Source organism: Podarcis raffonei, chromosome 17 (assembly GCF_027172205.1).
Source record: "Podarcis raffonei isolate rPodRaf1 chromosome 17, rPodRaf1.pri, whole genome shotgun sequence".
NCBI lineage: Eukaryota > Metazoa > Chordata > Lepidosauria > Squamata > Lacertidae > Podarcis > Podarcis raffonei.
In genome coordinates, this window is record NC_070618.1 from 29,204,336 (window position 1) to 29,216,320 (window position 11,985).

The window sequence follows — 11,985 nt, forward strand, 5'->3', positions numbered from 1 at the left end:
TTCTGGGGGCAACACACCAGTGGTTGGTCAGAGCCAGAGTTGTGTGATTTATTTGAAGGAATCATTCCATTAGTTCATAATTAAAACTATTTTTTTTGGGGGGGAAGTATTAAAAGATGTTCTGCTAGTTGTTCACCAGAATTAAATGATGGCTTCATTTCTTCCCCCTTTAATAGAAGGCTGTGGAATTCAGAACACAACAGGGATGCAAGGATGAGAAAGGAACCGGAGTCTGATAGCTCTGGGGACCATTTAAAATGAAGCTGAGGACCACATGTAGCCCCCAAGGTCAGAGGTCTCCCACGCCTACTGTAGGCAATCAGGTCTTGGGCTTTCGGGTTCATTCCTCCACCTTGCCCTCTCCGCACACACAGGACACAAACACTTGAAACGGGAGACACCACAATTATTAGAACACAAGATGTGATAAAATCATAGAAATGTAGAACTGAAAGGGACCACAAGGGTCATCTACTTCACCCTCCCCCCCCGCAATGCAGTAATCTTTTGCGCAACGTGGGGCTTGAACCCACGACACTTGAGATTAAGAGTCTCTTACTCTACCAGCTGAGCTATCCCAGCTGAGACAAGGAAGGGGGAAAAGATCCCAGTTTGGTATCCTGCCTTTCTGAAAGCCTTTAAACTAGTTTCCCAGTTCAGACCTCACAGGAAACTGTGAAGTTGGATACACAAGGGAAGAGATCATTATAGCTCAGCAAGCCAACAAGGGTCATGTTTTAAATTTTCAGAGATTATAACCATATGTGAATGTGTTTGTATTATATTAGCAAATTATTTTGGACCAGGATTTTTATTTTTCTGTTTTTTTATTTCATCCACCTTTCCTTCAAGAAGCTAAGGGGACATATTTGATTCTCTTCCCCTCCCCATTTAATCCTCATAACCATGTGAAGTAGATTAGGCTAAGAGACAATGAATGACCTAATGTCACCCAGTGAGCTTCATAGCTGAGTGAGGATCTGAACCCTAATTTCCCATGTTATTTCTATACCACACTAGCTTTCCCTCCCGCACAATCTAGAATATTTCATTGTATTTTGGCAGGGAGGGAGGCTAACATTCACTCTGTTCCACCACAAAGCAGTGATCTAAATAGTTCTAGCCTCCCGTGTTTTAACTCAGAGACATGTATATATAATTTCCCTCTTCAGAATTACTTCTCCCAGTTCACACAATTCAATTTTCACTTCCTAATGATGAACCAGAAGAACTCACTTGTGACTGTAATCAAATACTGCAACTCTACAGCAATTGAGAACTTTTAAAGATCAAGTCTATGGTAGCAGACTACAGGAATTGTAAGATTTCCAGGAAAAGCAGCACAAACAGCCTATATAACTTCCAAGACATTCAAATTCAGTCACAGATAGTTCTAGAATAGTAGACTTTATACTTTCATGATTCCACAAAAGTTAAGAGTGGAACAGGTGAATCTTACCAGCCTTATTTTGAGTTTCTAAAGTAACATTGTGAAATGTTGACCCTCTGGTGGCAGATTGAAAAGGGAATAAAAACCACAGCAAATATCAAAATTGAGAGGTGTTATATAACAGCCTGAGAATTCATTAAAACTTTTACTAAATTTCAGCTGCTGACACTGATAGTTTGGCAAAGGTGACCTGCTCTTAGCATGTTTTTACGCATGATCCTTCCAAAGCTTAGAACTTACCAAGTAGAATAATGATTCAAGTTACCTTAAAGTTTAGGAACATTAGAGATGGGATGTGGGCCACTTGGTGGACTTCAAAGTCAAGTGGGGGACCCTTCCAGAAGGGGTCAAGTCCTTAGGTTATGATTTTGCAGATGTCATACCAAACATGCACAGGACTGGACTATGTAACAAGTTGGCTCAGTTTAAAATAAATAAATTCTTAGAATTTATAAGCATAACAAGTTTGATGTTTTGATAAGAGTATATTAGTTAATCACTTTGCTGGTTTAACTTGTAGGTAAACATGTACAAAGTTGCATCTGGGAGACTAAAATAAGGTTTGCAAGGGACTGGCTGTCAAAATTAAAATTTGGAATTTATACAGCAAAACAATTTGTTGTTAAACATTGATAGAACTGTGTTCTGTATCTAGGAAAGAAGTTACGATAATCAGAATTTAGAATTTAAAAGGATATTAAGCACAGATATAGCACTGGCTCCTTTTACGTGCGCCAACTGCAGAGAAAAACAATTTAGGATGGAAGTCCAAGGCAGAACATGTATGCAGGGAAGCTAAACTGTAAGCAAGCACAATAGGTGTGTTTACTCTTTACATGTTGCAGAAGTTAAGATTAGGCACGTAAAATAATAATTTCTTTCTTTCTCTTTTTCCTTCTTTTGGTGCATGATTAAATTTTTAACTTTCTTACCTCTTCTGATTTTGAGTCCATAACTCTATTGTTTGTTTGTTTTTTTAAAAAAGAAGAAGAAGAAGGGAGCAGGAAGGAGTAGGTCTAACAATGAACTACCAAAAGTGATTATTCAGACAATGGCAGTTCAGTTCTGTGTTTAGCCGTGGCACACTCACTCTCTCCGACATGTCTACTCAGAAGGCAAGTATGTATATAAACTGCAGCCCAAATTAACATGCAATGTATACCTTGTTGGAAGCTACTCAGAGTGGCTAAAGGAACCCAGTTAGATGGGTGGGGTACAAAAAATAAAGTATTATAATAATTATTATCATCATCACCATCATCATTTACTAGATGAAGACCAAGTTGGTATCTTTATTTAGCTATCAAGATCTCTTGGACTAGTTTGAGTCCATTCATTGTCAGTCCAACCTCCTACAGGCACTTAGCACAATCCCCACACGTAGAGCCGAGTACTTCACAATCAATCTGTTGCACACATACAATCCCACTCACTCCCCCTCTTTCGACATCCTCCTAGTTTCATTAGCTTTACACCTCCTCAGTATGGTGGCAGTCAGTGTTCTTTTGAGAACAGATTTTACTCAAGAAGAGTCAATCTGGCCCTAAGCATATGTAGCAATATACCTTGCATTTACTTAATTGGTTGATTTAAAACTGAAATTCGAGTCTTAACTAAAATATCATATTGTTATGAACACAGGTTGTATTCCAGCAGCATCCTTGCACAAGCAGAATAGACCTCTGCCAGCACAACAGTACTTCCCCTTCCACCCTCCCATATCTGCTCCAGATTTTTACAATGTTGGATTATAATGACCATGACTGTTTCATCAAACAAGGAAAGTTAAAATCCCTTCAATTTTCTAGATTTATTTTATTTATTTATTTATTTATTTATTTATTTATTTATTTATTTATTCTATTTAATCCAGTAGAAATGGTAGAAGGCACGTTACAGGAGCAAAAAATGATAACAAACAGGGCAGCACTTCAGATGATAAACATTAAACTGTTGCATCATGAACAGTTTCAAAAGATTTTTTGAACCTTATAAAGTCCACCACATAGACTATTTATGCCAAATTTAATGTGACTAAGACGAATCATCTTTATTTAAAGTGGTTACCTTAAGGTTTCATAATGGTAGGGTGCTGTTTGATGCCTCTCCCTGACCTATAACGAGTGCTCTCAGGCGTGTATATTATACAATATTATTCTATTTTATTCCACCTTTTTGAGTAGCACCTTGTATTTAACGAAACGCTAACATTTCCGGTAATTCAATCACACTGTAAATCCTTTTTGAAAATGTATAACTTGGCATTTACATGACGACTTTTTTCCGAGGCTCAAGGTGACTTTTAGCCATCTTTAGCCAAGAGCCACATACCTTGTCAATCATTTCACTAGCTTCGCAAGTCATAGCCCACAAATACACTTACATTTACTATACGCAAACATACTCATGCAAAATATCTGATGCACACCGAGAGCTGTAGGAGGTGGTTAAGAGGAAGATTTTGTAAACTGCCTTGGGAATGCTGGTTGACCACTGATGGAGAAAATTTATCTCTTATTACTAATTACTGTATAACTGATTTGTTACCCAATACAAAATGTCTCTAGGCAACTAACATATACAATTTAAAAACCCTATCACATTTAACAAAAAGAGAATTATCTAAAACACACAGAAACCAACAACAAGCATGACGATCATATTCCCTCCAAAGCCTGTGAAAAATATAAATTTTGGGGGGAAACCTCTAATTTACAAAAGCACCCCAACATGCAGAAAATTCCTACTCATCTTAGGTGACAAAGCAAGTAACTTTTTCTACCATAGGTCTGATGCATGTTCAGCCCAATGTAAGTTCAGCAAACTTTAAAATGTATGCATGCACAACTTGCATTGGCTTTTCACATGAATACATGTCAGTTATTCACTAGACTGTATTGACTTCACAAAATAGCAGTGTTCTAGAATTAAGTGGCCATGTGAATCCAAAGGCATAGCAGATAGCATAATAATGTAAACTTTCTCTCATAATCATTGTCAAGTAAAAGATAATTTAAACACAGCAAAGTCTAGGAGAATATTCTTACTTTAGTGCTTGAGTATGCAGTTCTGCAAGCCAGTTATACATTAGTTGGGTGGTGCTGGAACAATTAAGTATTAGTCTATCCTATGCTCCAATTTACAACAAATCTTTAGGATCAGGCTTTTAAGACTCCTACCTTGCTTTTTATTTATACCACATGGAAAAATCCATTTAAAATATTGTGAACATGAAGAGAGCACCAGGGCCTAAAATCCAAAGTTTTAATGAGGTTATAACACCAGATGAATTTAAATCCATCCTTAATCACACTTTTTCAGCTATGTACTCTAGGCTGCACGTATTTTTAAAAATACCAACTGTTCTTGTCAGGACTGGCTAGCATAACATCTGCTATTCTGCTGGATAAGTCATTAGGAATATACAAAAGTATAATGAATATACAGGAACAATTTTTTAAAAGTAAGTAGAAAACAATGTGTTAAATAGTACTTGCAAAAGAAATGGAGGGGGGGGGGCAATAACAGAATCAGCATAATCAAGCACTAAATGTTCATATAGTTTCTCAACAAGAAGGCCTAAAATGCCTACTAACATTCTTTTTCCTGCCCAAACGAGCAGCTCCCAAAAATCAAACTCACTTATGAGAGATCAGTAACCAATCTGCGGTCCAATGTACCTTTAGGCATCATGGTAGTGGTACAGAGGTTCACACAGAGAGGGATTTTCCATTCTCATCCATAAAGACAAAATACTACACCCCTGATGTATGCAACTGCACACAGAGCATTTCTCACCCCTAGAACAGAGTTTTAAATAGTGCCACTCCACAATTATGCTAAAGGGTTTCTTTACAGACATCATGATCATATCAGAAATGTACCTGCAACTTGCTGCCTTTCTAGATGCATGATCTCACAAATAGCACATTCACAATATAAACATTAACAAAGAAATAACAAGACTACAGCAAGATAAATTTAAGTTAGGCGTCTGGAGAAAAACATCAAAAACTATTCAACGATGGAGTAAGATACTTGGACAGCTTAAACAATCCTCTTGGAGATTTCTAAGTTGGATATTTTTATTTTTGAAATGCTCAAAGTATAGTTTATCCTATTTCTTTTCAGAATGATAATCTAATGAATATTATTATTTAATCAAAATTATTTATTTAAATGATAAAAGTGATTTTAAGTGGCTTACACAAGGGCTGTCACATTCCTGCAATGAATGTATGACTTGTCTCTTGAATTATTCAGAAGTGACTGTCCCATAAAAACCAGACCCCACTTATTTTGTCCTATTACAGATGTCCCATGGTGCATTCCCATCCCACAGTTGTTTTATGGCTCTTTCTTCCACACCACAGGACAGGTCTACATGCCGCAGGAACTTATCTCCATTAGGCTTCCAGGAGAAGGACCAAGTGAAAACAGTATAGGAAGCCAGGAGAAAGGTCTTCCACTTTCACTGGCCCAACAGATACTACTAACTGGACTCCACCACTCAGCATTCCTAGCTACTGCCACTGACTGGGCCTGAAGGCAGCTGGAGTCCAATAACGGCAGAGCTACAAGTCCACCACCCCTACAGTAGCAGCTTCCTTCTTGTAGATGGTGACAACCAAGACCCAAATCTTAATTACAGTGGTGCCTCGCAAGACGAAATTAATTCGTTCCGCGAGTCTTTTCATCTTGCGATGTTTTTCGTCTTGCAAAGCACGGTCCGTCGCAACTGCACCTCTTCAAGCGGCTTTAAGAAAAAAGGGAACAAATTCGCAAGACGTTTTCGTCTTGCGAAGCAAGCCCATAGGGAAAATCATCTTGCGAAGCAACGCAAAAACCGAAAAACCCTTTCGTCTTGCACGTTTTTCGTCTTGCGAGGCATTCGTCTTGCGAGGTACCACTGTACAATGTGTATTGGAGTAGCTATTTTGTATCCTGTGGAAGGGGACTGTATCACTTCCAGCAGGCTCCAGCACAGGTGAAGTGCTAAGAAGAGGCTAACAAGATATGGGAAGATCAATGACCTTGGCCTACACAAAGGAGAAGCAACTTTTTGCTTCTGCTGCTGCTGCAGCACACACACACACACACACACACACACCTTCCACCCAAGTGAAGTCCTAACCAGCAGTTGCAGAGCTGAGGTTTGAGGGAAACGTTGAGTATTCCTTACATGGGAAGAGCAATCACTCTCTGAGTAAGCAAGATTCAACTGTTTCCCCCAAGGTTTGAAGTTACAGCTGGTGACCCATATGGATGCAGTGGTTCCTCTTTAGTGTGAGGCACTTCCGTAAACTATCCACTTTCTGTCAGCCTTCTCCATTCAAGCTGAACCAAGGGAAAGTGATGCTGCTCCCCTCCACAGAATTCCACAGCAAGCCAAGGATTACTTGAATACAGTGTTAACTGTATGCGAAAATCAGGTGCTAAGCAATGCTAAAGAAAGGGCAAGAACTGTTTGCATGTCAGATGTATACACATGATAAAGAGTACAAAAGAGAGGGAATGTACTTGTGTGCATGTATGTATAATATATATGTAAGAGGGGGTAGGGGATATGCCTACATGTGAGACTATACAAATGCACCCTTATGTGCAATTCCTAGTAACTGAACATTGGCTATGCAGCCCCAGAAGAGTTTCTCCAGTTTTATAATAATATTAATAATTTATTATTTAAACCACGCTCATCTGGCTGAGTTTCCCCAGCCACCCTGGGAGGCTTCCAACAAAATATTAAAATACAGTAGTTTGTTAAACATTAAAAGCTTCCCTAAACAGGGATGCCTTCAGATGTCTTCTAAAAGTCTGGTAGTTGTTCTTCTCTTTGACATCTGGTGGGAGGGCGTTCCACAGGGCAGGTGCCACTACCAAGAAGGCCCTCTGCCTGGTTCCCTGTAACTTGGCTTCTCGCAGTGAGGGAACCACCAGAAGGCCCTCGGAGCTGGACCTCAGTGTCCAGGCTGAACGATGGGGGTGCTGACACTCCTTCAGTTTCAGTTCTACTTAATAATATGTAGACATCCATATCACAACCATGTGGTATACAAACACAGCAGTAAATAAAAACATGGATCTTTGCTATAATAGTGGGTAAACATTACACTTCTCTTGGAAAGGGGGGTATTTATACCCTCAAATAGGTGCAAGCATCAGATAAGGAAGGAAAAGTAGGCCATTGGTGGGAGTACTAAATTTGGTTGGAAGCTGCAGCTCTCTTTAGTTAGGAAATTGGGAAACTGGAATAAGAACAAAAACATGGATTTAATATATGTTCAGATGCTTGTCTTTTGAACTATCATCTCATGAAATGCCCTTAGCTCTTGGGATAGGATAGAACAAAAACTGTACACAGTATCTCAAGAAGCACAGGAGGAACAAAAACTAATTTGTTTTATAAATACACAAGATAAATAAATTAAAATTGATACACACTCAGGGGTATGCTGGTCATGGGGGGGGGGGTGTCAAGGAAGAAGGTTCCCTTTTTAAAAAATCATAGGAGGAAAGGGCATTTCTGATTCACAATGCCATAGATTTGAGTCTTGAGCAGGCAAACAAATCTACTCTGCCTCCTAGGGATCAACTCAGTAAGTATCAGAGCACTAATTCTGGTATCTTATACCTAACAGTGATACCACAGGAATTATATATGGCTAAGAGTAATTTAGCAACATTTGTGAACCCAAGTATCAGTAACAAGAATGGCTACTGAACCTGTCATTAGAAGACACAAATATTCCATTCCCTCCCCCTCCCCCCAAAACCCTAATCTGATTAGTTGGGGAATTGTAGTGGGTGGGGAAAGGGTTCCCTCCTTGAACTATCAGATCATAAGGTATCTAACTAAACTTTCCAGACTAGACAAATATCCTACCCTATTGCTTTCTGCCTTTGGAAGACTAATCTCGCTGATCAAGGACTGCACTGTTGTATTAAATGTGCTAGAGAGAAGACAATCATCAGATCCATTTCCTAGCTATAAACATCTAAAATAAGACAACAGGTGGATGCAACCAATAGGAGGAATGAAGAAAATCACTGTCACCCTGCAAGACTATAAACAGGTAAACTATATTCTGAAGTGGCTTTATCTTCTGCACAAACAAAATAATTGTATTCAATATTCACATGTTAATGTGTAATAGGAGAATGATGTATTGTTTCTCCTGTTCAATCTTCACTGAATTATCATGTACCTTTAGTATAGAAGGTGTAAGATATGTTTATGGAATAAAACTATGCGGCACACAAATCTCAATTCAGAAAATAGTCCCAGCTTTACCAAAGCATCAATTATCTAACCTAATCTGCTCTGCACTTGACAATTCAAGGAATAATAGACACTGCCACATTCTTCAGGGGTTGCTCTGTCAAATAAATCAATATCTTTCTGTTTGGCACTGCTACAAACAACAACCAGTTCCATGCAGGTTTCACAAATGTGAGGAATAACAATTATTAACAAATAAATTAGGCTTCTTTATAAAGAATTAACAAAATTTACAGGACTCCAGTTAGGAAACATTAGCACCTCTCCAAAAATCATAATAATTAAAAGCAGTGAAGTAACAAGACTTTTCATGTCATTAGTATCCATGCAGATCAATCCTATGCATGTTTACACAGAAGTAAGTCCTATTTAACTGAGTTAAATTGAGCATACACGCAGGTACAGACGCTTGTAGTCTAAATAATACATTGACTCCAATGACTACTCATTGAAAGGTGATTTGGGGCTATATTAAGAAAGGGAGTGGGGTCAGGTGCAAAGTAACTGAACATCAACAAGCAGTCCCACTGAGGAAGAGGCATCACAAATGTTACCTTTTGTCCATAAAGAAAAAGTGATTACCATATGCTCTAAGTACTAATCTGCAGATCTTAACTAACAACAAGAAAATGATTAAATACACAGATATTTCAAGTTCAGAAGATTCATAATTCTTTATGGTTGATCAGTTTCAGAATTTGGGGGAATTAAAAAGTCGCAAGTAAAAACAGTAAGATACCACTAAAAACTACATTAATTAAATAAATAAAATTTCTAAGTACATGTTTCCCCCCCTCTTTAATTCATGCCCATGTTTAATAAGTCTCATAAATAAAATGAAATTTAATTTCTTTACATGAGTGCCCTCTAATCCCAAAGCACCAGTTAATAAAACATAAAATGCAGATTCTCTACCAGCCACAGGCACACTCCAGGTGGGCAAGCTACAGTATAGCCAAGTTACGCACAGGCAGCCAATTTGGATTAAAACTCGAGCATGCAAAAACTGAATTTCTGCAAGATTTCTCCCACTAAACCTGTGTTTATGTAGCGAGGTGTTTAAAGCAGGAGAGTGATTTGCAGCACAAGGAGGGTTGTTTGCATGCCAATGACCAAGGGACAGGAGCAACCTGCTCCCCCCAAAGCCCAGAAGAGGTTAAAGAGGCAGGGAGGGGAGGAGGAGGAGGATCAGGAGAGAAAAGTTCACCCAGCGCCTCGCAACCCCGACAGGAGCCCGAGGCCCGCACGCGAGTTCCGAGAGAGAGGGGGATCTGGGCTGCTGAATCCGAAGCGAGAGCGCAGCGAGACCCGGAGGGAGATGCGGACCGCCCGCCGCTGCACCTGACTCCCCCCGCGACACCACCATCGCAGCTCCCGAGGATCTCGGCAGGGCAAACAGCAGGCAAGTACCAAAAGGGTTTTTTTTCTGCATTGCCACCAATGATGATGATTATTATTATTTGCAAACCCCACGCAGAGTTGTTTAGTTTGTGACCTTACTCCCCCCCCCCCCGCAAAAAAAACGCACACCGAACCGGCAGGTCGAAGCAACAAAAAGCTCTGATCCCCCCCGGCGCCCCCTCCCTTCCCCCCTCCAAACTCCTCCGCGGGGGGAGGGGGCGCCGCCGCGAGGAGGACGCCAAGCAGGCCGGGCCGGGGGGGGCGCCGCCGCGGGGATTTCTCTTCCACGCGCGCGTCGCTCTCGCGGGGCAGCCGGCCTTCGCTCCCCCCCCCCTCCCCGGGTAGAGCCAGGCCGGGAAAGGGAGGGGGCGAGGGAGGGGGGGCGCGAGCGGCATATTCACCTGGGCTGAGGGGGGCTGCCGGGGCGCCGCCGCTGCTGTGGCCGCTGGCTGTGGTGGTGGTGGCGGTGGTGGTGGGCGAGGCTGAGGCGCCGCGGGGCGAGGAGGAGGAGGAGGACGGGGGTGAGGAGGAGCCGCGGCGGGAGGAGGAGGAGGCGGCGGCGGCGGCGGCGGAGTCGGAGCGGAGCCGTTGTTGTTGGTGGGTAACAGTCGCCAGGACTACGGTGACTATGGCGCCTGGCTCTCAAGGCAACCGTTGCTATAACTCACAAAAGGGAGAGAGACACAGAGAGGGAGGAGACCAGCAGGCGCCGGCCCAGCCTCGCGCGCCGGAAGGGGCGGCGCCAAGACCCTGACGGACAGCCCGCCGCCCACTCCCGGGCCAGAGACGCGCGCGGGGGAGGGGGTTCGGCCGGCGCATCACCGCGCGTGCGCGAGTCAGGCACCCGACGGGAGACCGTTGGCCCGCGCGGCGCTTGGCGCAATCTGCCCGCCCGGCCGCCTTCTCCTCGGCGCGCGCGGACGCCCCACACTCTCCCCCTCCCCGCTCTCCGAGCGCGCGAGCAGGGAGGGGCACGCGACGCCTCGCTCCCACCCGCGTGGGGGAAACCTGGCCGTCGTCACTTCCGGCCCAGGGGGGCTCGGGAGGAGGCAGAGCGAGGCCAGGGCGGCGGCGGGGCCCGGATGTGCGGCGGCGCGGCTGAGGCGGGAGGCGCCCGGCCGGCAGGAGGAGGAGAAGCGCCAAGTTCGCGCCTCGCCGCTACGTCCGCGCGCGCTCCCTCGGGGACGTGGGGGAGGAGGGGACGGAGCCCCTTCCAGGTGGGGCGGAGGGGGCGCCTGGCTCGTCCCTCTGAGGGAAGAAGGCCGACCTGGCGGGGGGGGAGGAGAGCGGCCTTCTCCCCTCTCCCCCCCAATGGCAAGAGGCCCCCGGTCGGAGGAACGGGGTGAGAGGCCTCTGGGGCCCCGGGGGGGGGGGCAAGAGAGGAGGGTCCCCGGCGGAGAGAGGTCTCTGGGATCTGCAGAGCAGAAGGGTTCTCTTCGGGAAGGGCCCCCTCGGCATAGCTGTCAGCTTTCAGATTTGAAAATAAGGGATCAGTAGCCACACCTGTCCCGGGGACAGTCTATGAGATATCTAACAATCCGGGATATCAGCGGGAAACGGCGCTGGAATAAGGGAATTTCCCGCAAAAAAAGGGAAGGTTGACAGCTATGGAAGGTTTCCAGTCTGAATTTGGGGCTTCCTGTTACCAAAAACTGCACGGCCACCACGGAATAATGGGATATTACCACGGGACAAATGCAAGGTTGTGTGCTTAGGCAGGAAGAACCAGATGCTCCAATATCAGATGCATAGGCGTAGCCAATAGAGGCAGCTGCCATTGAGGAAATAAAATTTGCTTAACTAAGGGAGGTTCTACCCCCTTAGCATATCCTGGCTGCGCCTTGTGATCATA

At 43.5% G+C, this 11,985-nt stretch overlaps 1 protein-coding gene across 4 annotated transcripts in view; it reads right to left on the reverse strand.

Moving 5' to 3' along the window:
- Positions 1 to 10,758, reverse strand: part of RFX3 (regulatory factor X3) — a 125,559-nt gene extending 114,801 nt beyond the window's left edge. For 2 of the 4 annotated variants that reach the window (XM_053371173.1, XM_053371172.1), the window contains exon 1: positions 10,535 to 10,758. The gene's annotated coding sequence lies outside the window, so the exon portion shown is untranslated. The remainder of the gene's footprint in view (positions 1 to 10,534) is intronic. The other 2 variants (XM_053371171.1, XM_053371170.1) reach the window with 1 other exon arrangement.
- Between the last annotated feature and the right edge of the window lie 1,227 nt (positions 10,759 to 11,985).